Below are 25,009 nucleotides of genomic sequence, written 5' to 3' on the forward strand. Positions count from 1 at the left end.
AGGCTTGTTAAAGTTGTTGAAAATTATTTTTTTTAATCAAAATCAGTCTTGGGTTAAAAATGACAGCTGTTGTAATATTTCCACTATAAAATAATTGAATACGTCCAAAATTCAGTGCTTTCCAATGTGTTATTTATGCATTAATGTATATAGATGAAGACTGTGCTGTTGATTTTATTTATACTACAGATAGTATTTTCTGTCTGAGGTTTGATTAGTAATTTCTGGATTATTTGTGCTCCTCTTCCAATATTTATGCCCTCCGTAATGGATATCGAGACAGTTTTCAGCTAATGGTTGGAGATATAACCACCCGAGCTCAACAAGGAGCTCGTCTATTGGTCAAACTGTGAAATGTTCAATCTTTAATCACCTCACCTTTTGGCTAATTCATAATTTAGTGAACTGGGAGTGAAGCGTTTATCTTTTCCTGGCTATGGCCCGCTAAGTGAAATGGTGTGGAAAGTGTGAGGTCATTAACCTGTTACAGGTATGTTCTCTCCTAATATTGGGGATAATATATTCCAGCCAAGTGTGACAAAAAAGAGGGAGAACTCGTTCGCAGGCATTCGTTTTTTAGAAAACTTCATTTGAGAACATTAGGTTATGAAAAGTTAATATGGTTTTTAATCAGGAGAGATATCCCCTTCATATCTGCGTGAGATTTCCACTCTGCTGCTTGTGAAGGAAGAGCACCAGATAATTTCCCATCATCCTCCTGTGCACATCACACTGTGCTCATTTATAGCACTGAATTCTTAACATAACCATTAGTTCATATTGTCACTTAAATGTTCAGCTAAATATATGATTGCATTTAAGCGCCTTTGTGAAACAGGATGAATATCCATCTAATCTCTTTTCTTTTCATTTGGTCTTTGCTTCTGAAGTCAAAAAGTCAAGTCAAAGTCTATTATAGCCCAATATCACAAAGTACATCTCAAAGGGCTTTAAATAAAAAAAGAGACAAAAATGAAACAAAACAATAGTGAACAAATATATTATAAGTGAGGTAAATTACAATAATATAAAATATGCACATAAAAGATCTTGCAAATTCACATCTAGATACAGGCGAAAAAACACCCAAATACAAAAATATGTGTTAAATATGCAACCATAGACACTCAAAACTTAATGCAAGCTTAAAGTTACTGAGGGCAGACAAAATGAGGTTGAAAAATGATGCAAATATTAGTATTTGGAGTTTACTTTTGAATGAGTGAACAGGGCTAGCCTCTTGAATGTGATACCAGAGAAAATTTTCTGAAAATTTAATTTAATATTAACTTGGAAAGTACATATTTTGGGGAATTTTGATAATAATTTAATGTTAGCTTTACTTGACTTTCATGGGAATTATATTGTGATGATATGATGGAAGTTATTGAAGTTTTGTTTGAAACATTCATAGAGATTTGTTAAATGTAGTTCATAAGAGTGGAACACAATAACTGCATTAAACATCAGTTTGATTATTACCTGCACCAAAGAGGTCATGTGGTCAATTTGGTTTGTTTGTTGGCAAGATTATGGTAAAAACTCCTGGCCTGATTTTCAGGAAATTGGGTGGAAGGGTGTAGCTTGGGCCAATGAAAAGCCCATTAAATTTTGGTGATTGTACTCAAATTATTTTTTCACGATCATTTATCACTGCAAGAAAGTGTATTTGGTATTGGTGGAATAAAGGCAATACATCTAAAAATCTAGTAGATGGTTAATAAGTTCAATTAGTTCTGTGCGATATGGAGAAAATCAAATATCCCAATATTTTTGACTAAATATGTCGATGTCAATATTGCTACGATACTATAAAGTTTACTATTGGTGCTTTCACAAAATATTCACACGTTGAGATTTTTGATAAATAATCTTCACTAATGTGTAAGTGAGTGAGGGCAAATGCTAGAAGAGTTAGAAGTATCTGCTAATTTCAGAAAATCAGATCATATTTCCAAAGTGCAGTCTTTTAAAACCAGAAAAAGAGAAAACGTAAGATATCACGATATCAAAATCTAAGATGATGTCTAGTCTCATAAAACAATATCGATACAATCTTACTATATTGCCCAGCCCAAAGTTCAATAGTTGCACAGCATAGCCAACTGTAAAAATATGATGATTTCACGACATAATAATATTCCTCTGGGGTATCCGACACATGTAGTGATGTAAAATTTACACAGAAAGCTGTTTAGAGCACTCAGTTGTTTCATGGAAGAACTGGTGCAATTGTAAAAACACTTTTAACTCAAAGGTGTGGCTGATGAAACATAAATACACACATCATGCAACTAATTTACTCTTACTCACATCCACATCACAAAATATACAATAAATTGCAATAATAGATATTAAAAAAATGTTACTTTGAAAAATGAACTTTAGGCTTCATGAGGACTTCCATCACGTGTCACTCTAATCTTCGGTCCTCTAGTTCTAATAATTTTGGAAATACATAGACATACTGGTTGCACTTGCAGACTTGCATATCATAAAAGACTGGACTATTGTCCTCAAAGGTTTTTCTAATAGATATTTGAAAAATCTGTGTGCATCTCTAGGTGGCTTTCAAAGATTTTTTATTCCTTTGCTCATCCAATTATTATAATTTTTTTATATCTGTCACCAGATTAAAAAAATATAATTCTTTATTATTCTACATGAAATAGATCTTGATCTTTCTTCTCGCCCCTCATTCCCAACATTCCTTCAAATATATAAAAATCAAACTCTATTCTTACATAATTTCATAGCTGGCATGCATGAAGGGAGAGATGGAGCGTAGGGAGAAAATGTAAAAACATACGTGATGGTAAACAAAACATCACACACACGGCATTATGTCGACAGCTACAGAAAATAAATTTGCCATTAAGGTGCTTTACATGGACATTACCTATGCAAAATTACTGTAATAATTTAATTAAACACAACAAAATTCAATGATTTTTTCAAAGCTCTCAATGGTTTTTACTAATTCCATGACTTTCCCAGGCCTGGAAAATATGTTTGTGACATTTCATGACTACTCCAGGTTTTCAATGACCGTGTGAACCCTGTTTATAAGTATTTTGGATTGATCACTGTCAATTATAGCCTGGTATGCAAGGCTGCAACTAGCAATTGTTAATTGTATTTTGGTGGTATTTGCAACTATATGTGACAGAGTTGGTCAGGATTTGAAATAGCAGGACAGAGAGGAGTAGCATGCACTTTTGACCCAATTACTATCTTTTATTATCAATTAATCTGTCCATTACTTTCTCAATTAATTGATCAATCTTTGTATCAATAAAATGTCAATGAATGAAAATCGTAAAAAATTCCTTGAGAAATTTTTCAAAGCAAAATAACGTCTTCAAATGTTGTTTTATTCGAACAGTCCAAAAATCCAGAGCTATAAATCTTATTATGTTTGACGAAAAAATGCATCAAATTCTCAGATCTAAGAAGCGTGAAATCAGCAAATGTTTAGCTTTTTTGCCTAAAAATGACTAAAATGATTACTCAATTATCAAAATAGTTAATTAATTTTCTGTTAATCGACTAATCATTGCTGCTCTATTCATATGGGCAGATAACGCAGATATGACTGCATTATAGCATATACTTTCTTGCATCTGTTCTTTGACTCAACTCCTCCATACATCTCAATGCACTTAATGTTTCCTGACGCTCTGTTTGACTCGGCGCAGACGCCGCCATAACTCCTGATGTTTATCGATCCTTCAGCCTCCGTTGAATTTATTTCTACAAGTCTATACAAATCTGTTTCTGTGCAGCCTATTGTACCAGAGGGGTTAATGTATTATACAAAGTGTTCAGATCAGGGATTAGATTTTCCCCCAATTCCATCAGTCAATTCTCGGTGCTCTCCGGGGCATTCATCATTTTGACAGTTGCAGATAAGGCAATTATTTTCCTCGAGCAACTACAAAATGTAGACAAGTGCTTCTGTGACAGTGTGTCTGTTCGAGGGGGGAACACAAATATTATTCCAGCAGTCACTGATGGCACATATTGCTTGCTACAAAAGCGATATCCTCTGTAACACAAAGGAAACAGATGTTATGAGCATTTCTGCGTCCTAATGCACTTCAGCATTTCAGCTTTATACAGTGAATTGAAGCTCCATGCTGCGATTCAATAAGAGGTCTTTACACATGGCTTGTTGTTGAGGCCTTGTTTTCTGCAGCTGGAGTAAATGTTTACTCAGTAATACGGGCCGTGATTGTTCTTGATGGTGTTACACGCATGTTCTAATTGTCATTTAAATACCAAGTTGATTTATTTTCCTGACTCTCGTCTGAAAATCTGCTTCGGAGCAGCTGCAAGAAAACATCAATGTTGTATTATTAGTGCATTATTTTTCACTGTAACATAAAAGAAATGAAATATATAAAACTGTAAATCTGCATACTAACTGTGCAGCCCCAACAACCAGTTTAATGAAATATGTATTTTCACAAATACTGAATAAACAAACTATTTTTGCATAGTTTTGAGTATTATACTCATATAAAATCACTCACTGTCCACCCCACTGTCCTGAGATCTGTTCCCTCAGCATGAGCGTGCACACATTTAAGCTTTCTCACCTTAAATGAGAGAGCTGCCGGCTGCAGTACTGCCTGTGATCTCCAATATAAGCCCCTGGGGGGCAGCAGAAGACCTTCATTTCTACGCTGGGTGCAGCTGCTTACGGCTGACTTACACCACTGTCACCTAACTACTGAGGCTCAAGTCAGGACACGATTCATTCTGCTGATAAATCCTTCCGAAACAAACAATAAAGTTTGCGCTCACACACAAACAAACAAAGGTTTTATAGAAACTTTCTACTTTCTTATTCTGCCTTAGTGTGTCTTTGTCAGGTGTCAAGAAAATGTGCAAAGTTGGACATAACTAATGCCCAAAGATTGTGTAATGTAAATATCAAAACAAAATCACTCAAAAATCATATTAAGAAATCAGTGTAAACAGTTTATGCAAACCTGAAAAAAACATAAGAGGAGATCATTGCGAGACTGCAAAGACTATCAGTTTGTTGGCATTCATCGCATAGAGACACATTAATGAGCATAATTGTTAGAAGTCAAATATTAAATAAAAGCATCTTTGACACTATTACAATTAAGAGATCAAAAACAATCAAATCTCAGTATCTTGACTTTCCATTTTGCTAATCTAACACAAACAAATTTGTATGGGCAGAAAATCACACAGTTCTTGAGCGCACCCTTGGTGGATTATGCTCCTTGCTCCTTAATACCTTTAATATGAGTATTTTAAGTGCCAAATTTTGAGTGCAAGGCGTTGTTGGTTGAACCTCAGAGTTAATAAATGTGAGAGCGGAGGCAGAGCAGCAGGATGACGTTAGGCTGAGCTCAGGTCTGTCGTCGGATCAAAGTGGGAACTTGTTCTCCCATCGCTGTCAGCACGTTTTAATGATTGTCGAGCCGGGCCCGAGCTGTTCCTCCCTAAAACTTTCCCATACCGAGTGTCTGAGGGATTCATGGCTTAATCATTAACTTGCACTTAATTTGTCTGGAGCAACATTAAGCTCAAATTACAAGGGGATTTTGGTAAAAAGGTCGGTTTCGTATGGCAGCTGACATTTCTGTCACAAAGTCAAAACTGAAATTGCCATAAAAATGTAATTTCATAACATTTCTATTGAGCTGAAATGAATACGCCTATGTTAGCCTTAAATCTGCTAATTTTGACAAGTGGAAAACAAACCTCCACTTATTATTTTGACCAGAAAAGAACATTCAAGGTTACTTTTATTGGCCCTAAGAAGGATTTGCATTGGACATAGAGAATGCCACATAAAAATAAATACATAGTGCATAAAATGACATTAAATGCATTTAAATACATGCAATACTGGCCCTCATTTTCACCCTCATCATGACCTGAGTCTAGTAGATACACTGAAACTGGGATGAAAGAGTTTTTATATCTACTCAGATATTTCTGATTAAATCGGAGCCCTACAGCATCTACCTGATGGTAACAGTTTGTTTTCTGAATACAAAACATGGGAGGGGTCTGCCATAATTTCTCTGCTAGTTTTAAGTCTTTTCAAAGAGCCTTTTGAGCATTTGGATAAACTTGTTTCATTGTAACGAAACATAATCTTTTATTAAAAGGATAAAGAGCAGACTTGAAGACTAAAGGACGGGCGTGCCTCCTGTACGTAAAATACAACTGCCAGAGTAAACCACACCCTTGAACATGAGCCATCTACAACAACTGGATAGTTGTTAAATAAAAAAAAAAAACCAAAACATTACAGTCCAGCTCTTTCAAGATTTTGGGCTAAATTATATCCAACAGTATATCAGACTAACAGTTTTATCTAGGGATGTTAACAATTAATCAATTGTTAAGAAATAGGCTATGCAATGCTGTTAAAGTACATGAAAATTATTGCTGTGAGCTTTGATTGAGGAAAAAACGCATTTAGTATTGTTTGAGATAAGCAAACTCTTTGTTTTTTAAAAAAAAAAAGATTAGTCAATCGTTAGTTTTACCAATAATGAGTCAGGGAAAGTGCTTACAATTAGTGTCATCTCACACTGAACATAATGTTCAGGGTATTTTTTATGTCATTGGCTTTTAAAAACAGTAACTAATTCTGAAGTAATTTCGTTTTAGTCCAGAGACTTCCTTTAGAAGAACAACTCACTTTACAATTTGAATAATCTCAAAATATGGAAAAGCAGAAACGGTGACTCTTTTGGTGCAGAAACATGAAGAGAGAAACAGTTGAAGGATGGCAAAAAATGATTCAAATAACAAAAACAGTGTCATTAGCAGACTGACAAAAGGTTTCATGAGGCCGTCTGAGCTGAGCTGCTGTGACAATAAATCAAACGCAGAAAGAAGGCCGAGGCCTTTATGGGGAGTGCCACCCATATATTGACTGCACATCATGGCAGCCCTCCTGTTGTAGGCTGGATTATAAATCCCATTTCTAAGAGATATATGGGACTTTTGATGCGTCAGACCTGCCTTTTCTTCAGCCTAACCACATGTTTGATTTTTTCCCCTCCATTTACGCTCGCATTATTCCCCAAACTGTTTCAAAGTCGACTTAAAAGTCACTGAAGAGTATTTAAATGTACAGTAATCAGGCAATTGATCTAATTTAACCACACAAAAGCCAACGCAACTATTTGAGTACATTTAGTAATACTTCTGGTGGACCTATAAAATCTTTGTACTTTAAATGAGCTTACCCCTTTTTGTGTGAAAGTGTCCGGCCCGCCTGTACGTCTGACTGGACGCATGGTGCATGTAATGAATGAGATGGCTGGCCTCTATAGAGCTGAAAAAAAAAGTTGTTTCAAGAAGAGAGAGAGAGGGAAAAAGATCAGCCAACAGAAGATGAGAGGCGAATCCAAGCTGAACCGGGGATCTGCCCCTTCAAACTGTCCCAAAAACAGACCTCTGTCCCAGCAGAAACTCTCACCTCTCAGCCTGCCTGGGATATAAATCCACAATGTTATGGGTTTGTCTGAGTGCAGAGCAAATGCACCTGTGCATCAAGTATCAACAACCGTAGACTGTCAAGTGGTGAAAGATGGTCTTGAATAATTTGTCAAATTCTTAGTTTTGTGTACCAATTGTTGGATCAGATATGACCTGACTGAAATCTGAATTAAGCTAATTCAATTTCGAAAAGGTGCTTCTGCAGCCGCAACAACTCAAATGTATCAAGGACTTACTTTACTAAAAGAAAAAGTGTTTTGTATTTTAAAAAACTGCTTATATTTGCTACAGAAACTCAAGATTCTAGAACTTCATGATCACTGGCGTAACAAAACTGCAAATGTGTCATTAGCTAGTTGCACATACCACTTAAACTTCACACATATCCAAAACAGAATAAGGCAGGAATGTGAGAGATGACACAAGCTCTTTGATGGCAGTGACTGCTTTTGCAATTGCTGAAGATTTGACAATAAATGACTGTGAACATCTGTAAATATTTCATGAAAAGAATCTAACCAATACCAGTGCAAATTATAGGCAACGTTAAGTATGTAATATAAATAAATGAGCAACTAACTTGTGCGCAAACATCAGCGGCAGAACTGAGACATTGTGTGTGGCCACGGTATTGAAATTTTGAAAAACACAAAGCCCAGAGGACATAAGATCAGGTATTGTCCATTTATTCCTAAAAAAATCAGACATTAAGTTATCTGAGGTGGTTTACATTTTAAAAACACAACTTTTTCATCTACTGAGCGCTGAATGCAGACTATGTTAGGGCCACGAACAAGAAATAAAATCAAACAAGTCAAGCAAAATGTCCCCACCATAATTTTACTCCTGGCAGAGTTAAGATGACTTTTTAAAAACATAATTTCAAAAGGTGAGAACCAGAAAGGTGTAAATGACATCAGACTGACGTAATTTAATACCCAAAATAATAAAATGACCATATTTTGTCTTCGTCAATGGTATAAGACTTTCATGGTACAATTACTGTCTCCAAAAATATCACAGTATAGTATTACACAATTATTATTATCATTATCAGTTACAATGACCCTTAAGGGAATGAAAACAGAATGTTTTTGAGGGGTGGAAACAGCAGTTTAGTATGACTGAAACTGAAAGTCTTCTTTTTGAAAACCAATGACATAAAGGTGCGATTCTCTGTCCAATTGCAAATTTCTTTTTTCAATACCGTAGTTAAGCAAATGTGCATGGTGTGATAACCGTTAAAACCAGTATACCGCTGCAATTTTACATCTAATGAACATTATTTCACCTTTTTTTTAAAGTTTTTTTTAGTAAGTGCACTTTGGGCACCTTTTTGGCCCAAATAGCTCAGTGTGTTTAGTGTAAAGTCTTTTGGTTATTGATGATTGAGATTGAGGTTTAGAATACACAGGTTATCTTTTTCAGCGGTACAAAAAGCTCCTCAGGAGCTTCCATTTGATAAAAACAACTCTTTTTCACCAAAAATATCACTTATGCTCCTTTGGTTCTCACTGCTCAAATTAGAACATCAATAGACATTTGGCATAGACAAAATACAACTGAAAAATTAATCAATAAATTAAAAAAAAAAAAAAATTAAAATGCTGCTTTCTCTAAATGTGCTATTTTTGTGTTAGATGATCTCAGCAGCCTGCAATTCTTTCTACAACTTCTCACTGCTGAACTCTTTGGCGGTGTATACATTTATTCTTGCAGACAGGAATACTTTGTGACACTTTATGCCTCTACATTGTCTTTGCGTAAGGACAAATATTTACATTTCCACTGCATGGATTTTGCTGAAACTATTACCGTGTCTGGAGTGACTTATGGTAAGTTTGCAGTCAGCGCTTTAGAGCACAAACAGATGTACACACATACATTCAGAGGGAGCTAAACACAAACACACCCCTGCGCGCACACAAACGAACACACCATCCTTCAGAGCCATTGATTCTGTTTTGAATAGTGTATTTTCTCCTCAGTCTAGATAGTCTTGCTACTGCCCATGCTGTTAGTGCGCCAGGCGTTTTCAAACTCTTTACATCCATTACATTCCACTAGGTAAATACCTAATGCTGGAAACATTTGTCAATGTGTGCGCCTGGCTGAACAGAATAGATTATTGGGGGCTGAGTAAAATACACTGCATTTCCAAACAGCACTATGCCTGTGACATATTAAAAACTTCACACAAGTCCCCTCTCTGCAATTCCCTCCCCCCTTGCACCGAGCTGAGGATATGTAATATTTCAAGGAAATAAAGCTTGCAAACAAAAGTAAACATTCATGGTAAAGAATAGGAATGTCAGTACTTCAAATAACATGAGCAGCTGGGCTATTTCTGCCCCCTTTAGCAACAATGTACCACTCTCAAAACCTCCTCGTGTTTACTGTAAAAGAGAGGGCTAATTAACAATACCCAATTTGTTTAAACAGCAAGCACTGTTTAACTTGAGCTCATTCTTCAACTGAATTACACCTGCATGCATTTGCAACCATTAATTCCAAGTACTGTTTTAGAGCTGCAACAATTAATTGATTAGTTGTCAAGTATTAAATTTGCTAATTTGATGATCGATTAATCAGTTTGCAAAAAAAGTCAAATTTCTGATTTCAGCTTCTTAAATGGGAATATTTTCTGGTTTATTTGCTCCTCTATGAAAGCAAAATTAATATATTTTGGGTTGTGGACAAAACAAAACTTTTGAGGATGTCATCTTTCATAATTTTCTGACATTTTATTGACAAAAAACTAAACGATTAATCGAGAAATAATCAACAGATTATTCAAAAATAATCATTAGTTGCAGCCCTGCAGTGTATCGTGACTCCCTGACTTCAGGGCATAAGACTTTTTTGTTTGCCATGGCCTTACAGATCACTGCAGCTGCGTGAAAATATTTGTTCTCCTCTTTAATGTGACTTAATCTATTTTTTTATTCTATTTTTTTAAACTTCCATTTTATTCTTTTTAAATGCTATCGTGTGTCAATTTTACATTGCTCTGCATTTCTTAAATATCTTGTCTAAATGTGTTTTATGTCAAATGTAAAGCACTTTTAAATGCCTCCTTGTTGAAAGGTGCTATATAAATTAACTTGCCCTGCCTTATTAAGTTAGGTCAGGTAAACGTCATCATCCCACAAGAGTATATTCTGACGCATCAAAGCAAATTCATACATATTCACTTTAAGACACAAAGTTTAAAACACTATGTGCATTATCAAACACATACATAAACTCTGCAATGCTGGCAATATAAAATATCCATCATATCTGTTATAAAATCTAAAACAAAAAAGGCATTATGCACAAAAACACTCGGACATAGTGATACAGGTGTATGTCTATCTCTCATTTAGTAGTCTTACAGATATAAACAGGATATAAATGTTTCAATACATTTGTCACTGACTGTCGAGTCAAGTTATTTTTTTTCTTACCTTATAAAACAACCTAAAATCATGAATTGCTCAGGAGTGGAATCAGATCAGAGCAGGAAAAAACATTTTGTAGAGACAAACATCGCATTCCTATTTCCTACTTTGATGGAAACTGTTGCAGAAACATTTCCATCTCGTTCCTACAATTGGTACGACATTCAGACAGGAATAAGTGACTCACATTTTGGAGCCTCAACACACCTTAATAGTAATGGGGAAAGGACCAGTTTGAGTTTCATTAATTGGATTAACATGTCTAAAATGGCTGGTAATGATATGCATGGAGCTGTGGGAAGTCTCCGAAATGTGAGTTTTTTTAAACTCGAGTAATTAGAATTGGTTGCAAAGTCACAGCTAAACACAGAAAAGTGTTCATTAAAGTGACAAATGACAGTATTGTCTCTTGTTGGGCAGAAAACACATCAGTTATACAGCATATGAGGGAATTTGACCTATAATGTTATGTTTATGAGCTCCTCCTCACTTATAGTTGGTTATTGTTTGTGCCTCTCCTCTTAGTCACAAGGATATCTCTAAAACTCGACAGATTGCAATGGTGTAAGGTAAAGTAACGGGCCAAGGATCAAGTGATTTGTTCTTGGTGAAGGTTTAGGCAAAGCTTTAAGTCATTTTAAGGTTGTGAGATGGAACATTTTTGACAATTTTCTCATGTTTTACTAACTCAATGCACACAATTTTGAATGCGTAGCCTTTTTAATCTATCATTATTTAAATTTATATAGATGTAGATTCAGAGAAAATATTTAACATTTTTTACTGTAAACTAACGCGTTGAGGATTTTGCACTGTGTGGAATTGAGACATTTCTTGGTGGTGAGTGAACATATTTCCATGAAAAAATTGGCCTCAGATGATATACAAACTAATTCCTTTACATCAGCATGCCTCTACTCTGCCTCTTTGATCTTAAATAATTGATAAAGAATGGGACTCCTGCGGCAGACCCTCTTCAACTGAGTTAAACAATACAGAGAAGGGACTGAGAGTGGACAGGGGGTGATGTCGGGTCTCTTATTTGGGTGCGTTTCCATTCATTCCTTCAATATTCCATTCCTGGTTCTGCTTCACAGGTTTGACTATTGTGGAGCGCTGAATGGGAGAGCGCAGGAGCGTCTCTGCTTCCGTTAATTAGAGCTTTTTTTGCAGCTTCCGCTCCTTGAGGAGTCAAAGTTTAAGCAGCGGAGAGAGAAAAAAAAAGAAACCCTCTGTGCTGCTCCAACCTCAGTCCTCTATTGTGGCTTCAAAGACATGAAAAGGTGTAGTTTACCACTGGATGGGGTGTAGATGGCTGCAGTGTTGGAGTGGCTGAGGTTGGGACAAACAGTGAAAAGTGAGATTTTTTTATCCCAGGGGGTATAATGATAAACAATATGGCTATGTGTTGGTAGTTTTAGAGGCATATATGTAGCTAGCATTTACAGTTTTCTTACAGTTGCGTTATTTACACTTACAATACTTTTTCTAAACTTTTAACACAACACACCTACATCACAAAATTAGCCAAATTGTTAATATTCTGCTCAAAACCACATGATATCCATTCAATAACAACTCTGCAGTTCAAATGCAAAAAAAAAACCTTTCTATACATAACTCTACCCACAGCAATTCCTATGAAATATCAAATCTTTCAGATCACTTGCATATTTTCTATACAAGAGGAACATACAGTCAATAATAGCACAACAACTATAAAATACTACCACCTGATGGCATTATTACAAGCTGCAACCGCTGAAGCTGAAAATGAAATGCTGAGGTACCAAAAACTGCACTTCCTCGAATGGCCACTTGAGGCTGGCTCTGAAACAGACTCCCATGGTAAAATGCTCAACTTCACAGCAGAAATTAACATGTTTACAGCCTGGGACCAAACACTGTGCTGGTCTCTTTAACTAATTTCAACATTCATGATAATTGTACCAGAGTGAATTAGATTTATTTACATTTATTTTAAGTTATGCATATTTAAGGATGGGGTCCCTTGCGTGAAAGGGTCTGTGAGTCAGATCCACCCCTAACTCCTCCACAGTAACAGCCTCCCACATCAATATGGTTATTTCTGCCCTCCCACCCCCTCCAAAACACAGAACTATCAAAGTTTCAAACCAATGGATGATGTCACAGTAGCTGTGTTGTTATTCATACAGGCTATGCATTACAAAAACAGCATTACTTTTTTGTTTCAATTCTCCCTGCATACAACATACAGTACAACATGAAATCCACTATATTGTTTCTATTTGGTTTTTTTTTAAAATATTTTCGTTACTTTTATTTTTGTGTGCATGTCAACGTACTGTCTAAAAGCAGAAAAGTCATCTTTACTTTATAATATGCACTTTAGAAACAAAGTAAGTGATATAATTGCTGCACTGAAAGCTTTAGCATTGAAATCACTGCTTGTGATTGACAAAAAAAAATTAACATACATGGCCTTTGGTTCTAAATGTGTAAAATAAATAAATAAATAAAAATACACCAACAGTAAAAAGCCACAGAGGGGAAAACATAACATTTTCAGTCCTAGCCTAACTACCCCTCTCTCTTGTCTGGACATTGTTTTCCTCTCTGCTCCTCTGTGTTTTCGGTTTTATCACTGGACAAAAAGTCCCCTTTTAACTGGATACGTCCAACTAGTTGAAAGAACTTCAACACCTGGCTATGTTTTCAACTTTCTACGTCTATTAACACAACTTAATTCAGCTGTTTTTCAGTGTTTCAATAATCTGTTCATTCAAAAATTAGAAGAAGAAACTTCATATCATTAAAGTTTTGAACACAAGGTTGTAATTTCTGGCATGCTGAGTGCAAGCATTTGTAAATAAGACAAGACAAGATTTAATTGACTTCACATTTTGTGCAAACAAAATGGATTATGTTATAGAATGGTCCACAACAGACAGATGTTACACTTACTCCTTTAAGAGTTTTAAAAATGTTATTACAGAAAATTTTAGTGACTGTAAGTAAACGTAGTTAGATGTCCCAGCTTGAGTTCGGAGTATTCCCAAAAGAGCTGTATTGATAGTGCAGTGCTGTACATCTGATTATAAAGATTGTATGGCGTTCAAAGCGATGACACATTCCAAGGACTATTATATGCATACTGATTGTGCAGGAACCCCTACTTGTCTTTACACATGAAATGACCAATTGTTCGTGCAGTTAAGTGATGCACGAGGTACAAAAAAAAGAAAAAAGTCCTGGGGTCTGTAATGACATGTGGCTATGGGTGTCCTTTTATACCTTGAGAATCCCTTTGCCTCATTAGTTAACACACTTTCTTAGTTTTGAACAATACCTTAGCTTGAGTTCTCCCAGCAGAAATCCCCCCGCTCAGTCGATATTTCCAGGGCCTGCAGCAGAGTTTCAGAGAGAGGGCCCTTTCCCCCCTGTCCTAACAGCTTTAATACTTGTAATTATCTCTTGCTGGGGGAGGCTGGAAATTGGATTAGGGTGGTGAGTCTCAGCTGAATGAATTACCTCCATCTCCCCACTTGGTGGGCCACACACTGATAAAGTGCGGAAAAACGGATTTGGATTCAGCCTTAGCATTCATGGCTTCCTTGTGGAAAAATGAAATTTTCCAACAGAAGGGGCCAGTGTGCCAGCAGTATCTGTCCACAGCATGTTTCATCTGCTCCTGCTCTTCTGGAAATGCAATTACCTGCGTTATCGGGCCTAAATGGTGACAGTTTGGCAGGGGAGCAGTTCCACCTGCCAAAGGCGTCATTTGACAGTGTTTTTGTTGCATTCAGTATTCTTTCAGCTTGAAATTATTCCTGCTTATTTCCACCTGTCAGAAGAGAAACAATCTGCTGATTTGTTTACAGACAGTATGATATTGTTGAGGATACAAAGCACAAGAAAAAAGGGATATATAACATTAAAGGGACAGTTCTTGGCTTGTGGTGCTCAAAGCATCAAAAAAATACATTTCAAAAACTCAACATAAATGTCTTTGTCAGAAATCATGGCTCTGTTATTGAAAATAACCCTAGGCAGAGTCCTGCATTGGGTGGATACCGACAGATACCTGCAGAAAAAAATGATTTGGAGATGGTATTTTGTGTTAGTTTTATTTTGGGGTTTGGTTCTGGATTTAATAAAAAAGAACATGTGGGACTGATTAGAGCTGCTTCAAACAAGTGTGTTACTAACAGGCTTGTTAATTGTAACACAACTGATGTTAACTGATGTGTTGTTCAATGTTATGGGAATAAGCAAAATAATACTCAAGTTGCTTTTCCTAAATTACCTGTTTAAAATATTATTTTCACATGTATGAAATGTCCAAAAACAATCACTTTAAATGTGCTAATAAACTGAATTATTTGAACAAATTATTTTAATTACAAAATTTGCAGTTTCAGGTCAGGTGATGGAAATAATTGGTCATATGTGCAGGTAGCAGGGCGGGGTCATGTCGCAGTTTTGGTAAAGGAATGGGTCTTGAAAATCAGACTCATGCAGGACTCTGACCCTCAAACCTTGTTGTGAGCACTTTTATGAAGGAACGATTTTCTTTCTATCACACTACACCCACCAACTGTATCACTGCAGAGGGAAGTGTGCATCTACTGCAAGCTCACCTAGCACCACTGAGCTAGCCAACATTACACCTCAAGACGAGGAGGACCTCATTAATGTTCACATCTCGTGCGGTCACAAGCCTCTCGCCAATGAGTAGATGTGCACTTCCCTCTATGCGGTAATACAGTTGGTGGGTGTAGTTCAGTAGAAAGAAAATAGTTCCTACATCAAACTGCTCACAACAAGGTCTGTGGATTATCTCGGGTCATGATTTCTCAAAAGAGACATCGCGGTTGAGTTTTTTTTTGGTGCTTTGAGCTCCACAAGTTGAGCGCCATCTAGTTTCATTATATTAGAGAGAAGGCAGACATCTCCATGGCCGATATCTCAAACACTTGGCAACCAACACCAAAACGATCTATACTGATAAAGAGCGCGACAGGTAAGAGGAAAAATATGTATTTTTGATTTTGGAGTGAACAGTCCCTTTAAATTTAGCATTTGACTGTGTTTATATGACCAATTTCATTCATGTTATTTATCCCTAATCATGTACTCCTGTCATTTGTAAATGCTTAATGAAGTCAACATAATAAAAACACGAGTGTCGCTAAATATTTTGTTTGGCTGTAATATTTTCCATAGCTGAGAGCAGCAGAACAACGAACCAGAGAAGAAGAAACAAATGGAATAGCCAGTAACGATGCTTTATTTCTGTACTGTACCTCAGCCGTCACTTAATGACTGCACATACAGTATAGGTTGATACTAAATTATTTAACACCAATTCAGCTGATGTTCTACATGTGTTGTTTCTCTCAAAGGAGAGAAGCAAAGCTCCTTCAGAAGGTCTGTAAAATCAATATCTGGGGAAGGCTTGCCACTGTGGATAACTCACCTCCAATACATCACACAAAAAGTGGAGTAATCAAACTACTGAATTTTACACTTCAAACCGTCAAAACTGAAGCGTAAATTTCATGTTCCGTGCTCCGTTTCTAAATATATTCGCAAGATAAATGGTTTGAAATTGGGATTTTATTAGAAATCATCAAACACCTCCCTAAATGTTGCGTCTAAATGAAGCGAAAATTACCTCAGACTAAGCTGAACTAAAGAGATAACGCTCCGAGGAGAAGTTAGACTTTCACTTAATTTGGAAGAGAGCCAACTTTGTTTCCCCGTTGTTCATTAAGTAGTGGTTTTAATTCGGTTTCATATTTAATTTCCCGCTGTGTCATTGTAAGGAATCAGATCAAACAGAGGACAAACTAGCCCTACATACCCGGCGCTCGCTATCAGACACCCCCCTCGTCTTTTCCACTTCCCATTCTTTTAACCCCCCACTGAGGACAATCCTTGAAGGTAGATAAAAAGAACAACAAAAGATAATTAAATCTAAAAAAGGAGGGAAAAATCTCTGCTTTCTCACTCAAACAGTTGGGGATAGATTTCGGCACAGTAAGGGTTTGGTTAATTTATACAATGGCCTGATGGGAGTCCTTCAACATTTACACTCTGCCTGTGACATGGATGGGTAAAGAGAAATTATATTTGTCTCTAATTGTTATATGTTCCTATTTTTACTGTCTCACCTTATCACACGCCCCAGCACAAATAAAACACTTTATTTGCATTTGTCCGATTGCAAGACCACCAAAAGCCAAAATAATTTATGATAAGATTATCAATTTACAGCTGTGCCGTTATCGGGGGAGTGGAGATTGCTTTGACGTGCCTTGTTGTTCCAACTCAAACCTGCATCCCATCGGTGACAAATCTAAAATTATAATACAGTAATGCTTCACATAGACCCAGCTATTTAGGCGTGAATTTAATATTCATTGCTTTTGCAGCTTGGTTGGTTTTAAGGTGCTATCACCCTTATCCACCCTCCTCCCAACCCCACCCACTCCCCAACATCTCTGCCACCGACACTCCTATATCCACCAAACAGGGGCAAATGGCAGTCACTGGGACAGACACACACACACACACACACACACACATTGAGCCGTCTCTTTGTCCCTCCCTCCTTCACTCATTTCCCCCATTCTCTTTCTCCGGCTGCCTCTCTCTGTCCCCCATCACTCTCCCTGTCCTTGTTTTTGATCTTCAAACGCTGGTAGGGATAATGACTACAAATCAGGGATGAAGGTGAGTGATCACAATGTGGCCCACCCATCCCAGCTGGCCTTTTTACTCCCCTCATATGATGCATCTTCCTGACTCTTTCTGAGAACCCGCTGAACTGCACCATGAGGGTTTCATATGGAGTTCACAGGGGGCTCAATACAGTCAGATGGACTGGAGGGTTTTAGACGTGGAAAGTGGTTTGATTCGCCATAAGCAGCATGGAAGCAATTAACTACAACATGTATGAAGACAAAATGTTACATATGTTAGTGCAGAAATGTTAGGGGACACTTCCATTCTTAACCGGGGTCTTACTGTCACAGTTCTGACAACTTTTTTTGTGAAAAATAGAAAAACTGTAAAACCCCAATTTTACTAGCCCAGTGCGGCTACACATTTTGGAAAATAAACGCCTGTCTTAATTATGCTGCATTCACATTGAATCAGACAGTAGAAAGCAAACCGGATGTTGTTTTAGTGAACAAGAGCAGGATGCTAAAATTAGGCGAGGTCGGCAACGGTAGAAGGAAAAATTTTTGATTTTTGCCGTCCTCTGGAACTGAATTTTTAACCAAATAGTGCTTGGCTCCCAAACAGTTAATAATTTTGGTGTGACAACACCCGCCTTTTTGAAGCCTCGAGTTTGGCATTTCAGCCATCATCATCTTTGTTTTTTTGGAGCCAGATGTGACCATATTTGGTGCGAGGGGCAGATCTGATTCATAGACTGTAGCGAGGCACTGCAGACAGCCTGTCACTCAAACAGCCCTGCCCTAAAATACGTGTAACTTTAAGCCTTCATATAAACTATAATGGCAATTATAACACAACTCACCCACAATACATGAGTGTTGAAATTAGCTACAGCAACCAAAACTGTTATTGCACCAGGCTGTAAACATGTTTACTTCTGCAGCAAAGTCAGGCATTTTAACATGGGTGTCTACGGTGACTGAGCCAGCCTCAAGTGGCCATCAAATGAACTGCAGTATTTGGCTCTTTTCATTTTTCAGCCTCAAAGGCTGCTGATTAGTCCATTATGAGCATTTTTTAATTCACACATGAAATAAATCAGTGTCAAAAAAACTTGAAATATTGCACAAAATTGTTTATGTTTGACTCAGTGGACGCTTGCTGACTGACTCGTTTATAGCTCTAAGCATGTAAGCCTAATTGCTTTGCATATCTGATATATAATAATCAGTCAATGACCAAACGGGTATAAGAAGCAAACATCACATATTAAGAGATACAGTCAACTAATGCAGGGCACACTCTACTCTGTAGAGTGATGCATAACAGAGCATACAAGGCTAACTGCAAGGGAACAAGTTCTCACCTAAAACAGTAATCAAATTGCCAATGCCGTTACTTCTGTCACCTTATTCTTCTGCAATGGTTTACTGGTACCAAAGTGGAGAAAAAGTGTTCAGTCTCTGTGAACTAACTCATGATATTCACACAAGGGTAACGCAATGTTGTGTGCCAATCAAAACCAACCAAACAATGGATTTTATAATTTCTTTTGCAGATTTTCTGAAAATGTAGCTGAAATTTGCACTACATTTGTATGGAAACTTGCTTATGTCACTTTATACACAAACACATCTCAATAACTGAACTATATATTCAGTAAAAAAAAAAAAAAAAGTTTGGTTTGTCCATTCTGGGGTACTGTAGAAACAAAGTAAACTATATGAACAAGGACGCGCTCCCTATGACCGGCTCATTCTATGGTATCGAAATACAACAATTCTTATTTTCAGGTGATAATGCACAAATTATTCTATTTAATTTCTGCAAATATATCCTCTTAAATGTTAAACACTGGACCTTTAAAACAACTCACTTAAAACATGAAGTCTGCCAACAGATCTGAAGGACAAACTTGACAGATTGATACCGAACATCCAACCATTGAGTCTAATTAAAAATGCAGCAACTTCAAGATCTCCTTCCTGTTTAGACATCAAATTAAAAAGTGTCCTACTACCAGGAGTCCTATCCTTTCACATCATAAGTTTCTAATAGGCAGTATAGATGATTCATGCCAATCAAACATCTGTTCTGCATTCCCCTTGTCAAGAGGAGCACCTGTTGACCTCTACCTGACCTCCGCCAGTACGCAATGCGTTGGGAGAGAGGGACTACCGCTTCCTGTTTCAGGCAGGAGGACAAAAAAAAAGGAAGTAGAGGTGGTTTTATGACCACTGTTTACCTTAGTGGAGGCCTGCCTCTTTTCCTCTTTTTTTTTTCTTAATGTGCCCGGCAAAAAAATGTTTCACTAGGGAGCAGGAGGTGAAATTTTTCTCATCCAAATGGATGGCAATTTCCCACCATTTAGCACCTGAAGGTAATTAGCTTGAAGAGATTGCGGAGTGAGAAACACGTTCATGGAACATTAACTCTCGTACATTCTCCAGTTGCAGGGAATTAATAGGAAAGATTAAAGTTTAAAGAGAGCAAATGCCATTACCACACAAACCACCTCTCTGTGGCACCATCTTGGGCTAACTTTTCCCCCTCTTTATAATAAGTCTGTATTTCACGATGGCATCAAGGTCTGGATTACAATAGCAGGTAATAAGTGGTGCAAATGACACAGTTCTGTAGGTTTGCGATGTGGTTGTATATGAGACAATGAAGAGCCTCGGTAGCCTGCAGCTTCATTTTTCTCCATAACAGCCTCCTGCCTGCTTTCTCTCCCCTCTGATGTGATATGCTAATAACCAGCTCTGCATCCTTTCTCTCAACAGCATGTACGCAAGTACATACCTATTTAACCCTTTGAAACCTGAGCAAATTGGTTTGATTTCTTTCAAAAACACAGGAAAAGGCTATGAGCAACTTAACAAGACATCATCATCCAAAAATAAGCAAGAAGTTTTTAAAAAGTTACAAGAAAATTCCCTGAAAATAAGCACAAAAACATAAATATACTAATAACATAAATTTTAATATATAATTCTAACAATTATAGAATATATGATATATTAATAGAGTTTTTAACTAATTTTGCAGGTTGTTTGTTGTCACCTTTTTTTGTTGCTACTTTCTCACAATTCGAGGGGCATTTCTTGCCAAGTTGATCATTGCCTTTTTTTCTGTTTTTGAAAGAAATCAGGTTCCAAAGGGGTAAATAGCTTGTAAAAAAAAAAAGACAAAACTGATGTCAATCCAGATTCCAAAGGGTTAACTGAGATCTTAATTACACGGCTTTCCTTAATCTAAGCGAAATGTCTGAAAACAAGTTATTTTATGTGCTCATGTATGTGGAGTTTAACGTGTTTATCCTTCTTGGAAATAGCAAAGTTGGCAACGGTGTATTTTTAAAGATGATCAAAACCACACGATAAATCATATCTTGAGATTTAAGAGCTGAAAGAAATTAAATTGAGACATGGTGGAATTTATTGCCCAGAAAATCCCATTCTACTATCTGATTCAAAAAGTCCAGTCCTCCAAGCTCTCGAAAATCTATTTTCCACATTTTAATACCCCGCATAACAGTCCTCATAATTCATTCGAGTGTGTTAAGCACAGTTTTATTAGATCTGAAACAAATTTTGGTGGGGGATCCTATAGGCCATTAACCATGGAGTAATTTTATCCTTGTTTCCTTAATGATGCCATAATGGCGAGTGAATTTCTTAACTAAAGACCAAAGAACATTTTGAAGGTCAGCTTCATCTGCAGACTCCTTCATGCGCTTCTCTGAGAGATTGGAAAAGTCGGAGATCTTTGAAGAGTCATTAATAACGCTAAAGCTGAAGGCCTATTTGCGTTCTCGCTTTCTACCTTTTAATGTTACAATTTCTCCCTGCTCCTTCTCTCCCTTTTTTCCTTGCTTCCCTCTGTTTTGCAGTCTCTCTCATGCAGAAAGAATGGAGTGCTGAATGAGAGGGTAAAAATGGCAGCGCAGTGACATACAGATCCCAGATGTGGTGCCTCGATAATTTAAATTTTATGCCTTTGTTATCACTTTAATCATTTTCTTTATTCGTTTTGTTTCAGCGATCGGAGGAACAGTTGATAGGCCAAAATGCCATGGGAACAATTTTTATTTGGTGTGTGGTGCAAAGTCTAATTAGAATTAGAATTTTGCTGAGCCTTGAAATGGTTGGTACTTTATCCTGATCGCCTTAGATATTGTTCGCAGTCAGTCATTTGTCATAGCAGAGCATGCTGGGAAGGCTGCTGCTAATCAAGGCTCCATCTCCTCCACTCGTTTTCTGCTGCCATTGCACCTCTGTCCAAATAAATGCTGCTGGGTAAGGATGAATGCAGTCTTGGCTCTGACACTGAATCTTGTGGGAGCCCTGCGATGCAGCTCTCATGTTAAACTAGACTACAACTTTCAAATAAACTTTGAATTTGTTTGATTACGTCTCGTGCTTTGATGAACTATTTCAAGTAATTTGACTCTTTAAAACCTAGTTAGACATCACCTTTCTTTTGCTGCATTCAGACGGCTCTCACCTGCAATTTGGTTTAATTGATTTCAAAAACATGTTAAAAAAGGGAAATGACCAACTTGGCAAGACATGTCTCTCAAATACCAAGAAATGAGTAAAAGGCGAGAAAAAAAATGACCTGACAATTTGTGGAGAAAGGAGGAAAATTAGAAAAAAATGGGGAGAAAATTAGAGAATTAATTAAAAAAAAAAAAAATTGGGGAATTATTAGAAAAATAGGGAAAAATGTCCAGAAAACTATATACATAATCATTTTAATCATATATTAAAAATGAAGTTACTAAAAAACATTTCTACACTTCTCCAGTCTTGTTTGTTTTTGTTTTTTTACTTTTTCTGTTTTTAGCTTGTAACTTTTTTGATAATTTCTTGCTTTTTTTAGGCCATGTGTTGTTAAGTTGCTCATCACATTCTCTCCATGTTTTCAAAAGAAATCAAACCAATTTGCTCAGGTGTCAAATGGTTAACTTCTCTGCTGAGAATCTCCTGACTGCAACTGTAAATGATGGATGGCAGAGGAATTAAGTGCTCCAGCGTGATAGGTGATGAACAGCAGTATGAACTTTTTGGGACTTTTTTAGGGAGAAGGCGTGTCCCTTGATAATCCTTGTTTATGTGGTTTCAAGCTGAGACAGATCTTGTGCACTAATTGAAACGAATCACGCGATTATGGCGATGTCTCTGCAAGGTCACTGATCCTTCCGGTGGGTCCCCCTGTAAAATGACACACCTCTGAGCATGGCCGCTCCACCCCCTGAAGATTAGCCACATAAATAAATTAGACCCTGGGACAAAGGAGCACTCGCTCCTATGTGAAACCTCATTGCTAGTGGCGGAGGCCACAAGCAGTGGTGTTTTTTGTCACTGTCTGTCAGGGACAGAGTATTTCCCCAGAACAGCATAGGCATTTTATCCCCCCTGTGAGCCAAGGGTCTTTAAAGAAACCAAAGCTGACAACCGTTAACGTGTAGAAATGTACCAATAAATGGCTTTTATGCAGACATATCCCAATGCCTTGGTGGCGCACGCTGTCACGGCCAGAGCTGCTCCTCAGGAGTGTCAGGTTGAGTGAAGCTGTCAGAGTAGTAAAACCTAAATAAGCCCCTCTCGAGACCTAAAGCATCTATCAGTCCTTTGGTGCAAGCACACTGCTGCCTCATTGTGTGTAGTCAAATAAACGGAAATTATATTAAATTTATTTTCACACTTTATGTAGCAGCTACACCACTCATTGGAAGAGGAAGTTTCTTTTGCTACCAGCTACTGCAAACTAAAAATGTATCCACTTTTTTCCATTAAAAATTAGTGTGTGAATGCAGGTTTTTTAAACACATAACCACACCCCCAAAATACCCCAAAAACCTTAAATTGGTGAAACTACCCTCCCATCGATCGTCAAAAGACCAGAACCATGTGCAGAGCTCTGCAGTCATTTTTGTTTTGTTTTTTCCTTCTAGTGTGTTACGTTTGACATTATGTACAAGTTGGAAAACAGGCTAGTAAACAATAGAAAGCAGCATGGAGGTCAGTGAAAATATTTCAGTGCTTAGGGTGCTTATACAGTCTCTCTCAAACTAACTGCTGACTAATTTTGAACATACTGAAGCACTGCTTGGACGAAAACAGGGTAGATGGTATTTTTTGGTGGCCCTTCATTGCATAGTGCCAACAAAGAGGCTTACATTAGTCATTTCGTCTATCATATTACTGACAAATGTTCTTTTTATTCAAGTTTTCTATTTACTCTCTTTGACCCTGAGAACACATATCAGCAATTAAAGTTCAGGTGTAAACAGACTAATTAAAATGTACTAATGTGTTATAGATGTGAGTAAATAAAGACACCTCCACCAAAAACTGGTGTAAAAACTGTCACCAGAAATGCAGATTACGTGTTTCACTTACAAAGTTTCGCAGGAAATTGTACCCAGTGGTTAACAGAACTGCAAAGCAAAAGCGAAAAACCAATGGTGTTACTATTCCATAGCCATTACATTGCGTAATCAACATTCTCTTTGTAATAATAATTTAAAGCAAACACCTTGTTCAGTATTTCTCAACAATTATGAGTGTGACGTACAACCATAGTGCAGAAAATGATAACAACAATAGCAACATTTCTGCTGTTTAGGTGTCATGTAAGAAGATCTAAGCAAATGATTTAAGACTATGCACACGCATTTACAGACGTTCAATGCCGACCTCAAAAGGTCTGCTTTGCTCAGATCAGCTCTACATGAAGAATTGCCTGATAGCCACAGCCTCCCTTGGGCTCCTTTCTTCCAAATGTTCAGAAATTACCTTTGGTGGAAAAAGACCTAACATGGCAAAATGTGCCTTTAATAGCCAGAGACGTTTTCTTTTTCAGCAACAAGTTTAATTGGAAAGAAGTAGAATTCACTTTGAACGGGCAGAAAAAAATAAATCGGTGTGACAAGATGATCGATTACCTGTAACTCTACCTGACACAGAAATTAGGGTTTTTTAATGATGGGCTGCCTCTTCTTGGACATGAAATTCAAATGCTCTCCCAAAGTCTACCTTCAGCCATCACTTGTCTCTTGCGCTTGTACGCTCCAAACGCAGGCACTTTGTCTTTGTCACCGGAGAAAGGACATTGTTATTACCGACATGCCTTTGTATTAACCAATTTCATTCCTCTACAAGTAACATCTCATTGGTTTTACCTATGCTGCTAGCTCACATTTATTCCCAGCACACATATACAGGATTGCATTTTAATGCATTTTGTTAAAAAATATTTCTTATTTTTATGCTTGTTTATTCCTTGGTTGTTTATCCTTAAATTTTCAGAGGAAGAAACCAATCTGATATGATTTTTCAAACTAAATGAGACTGTAAACATCTAACGACAGTGCAGTGCTGACT

The 25,009-nt window shown here is 37.2% G+C and overlaps 1 long non-coding RNA gene across 1 annotated transcript in view; it reads right to left on the minus strand.

The window, feature by feature from the left end:
* Nucleotides 1-3,376: 3,376 nt before the first annotated feature.
* LOC148186316 (uncharacterized) overlaps nt 3,377-25,009 on the minus strand; it is a 77,473-nt gene continuing 55,840 nt past the window's right edge. The window contains exons 5-6 of the long non-coding RNA XR_015775008.1: nt 7,251-7,339; nt 3,377-4,048 (exon numbers count right to left, since the gene is read on the minus strand). This is a non-coding gene — a long non-coding RNA (uncharacterized LOC148186316). The remainder of the gene's footprint in view (nt 4,049-7,250; nt 7,340-25,009) is intronic.

Source organism: Plectropomus leopardus, chromosome 19 (genome assembly GCF_026936395.1).
Source record: "Plectropomus leopardus strain MGB_pleo_1.0 chromosome 19, ASM2693639v1, whole genome shotgun sequence".
NCBI classification, from domain to species: Eukaryota; Metazoa; Chordata; class Actinopteri; order Perciformes; family Serranidae; genus Plectropomus; species Plectropomus leopardus.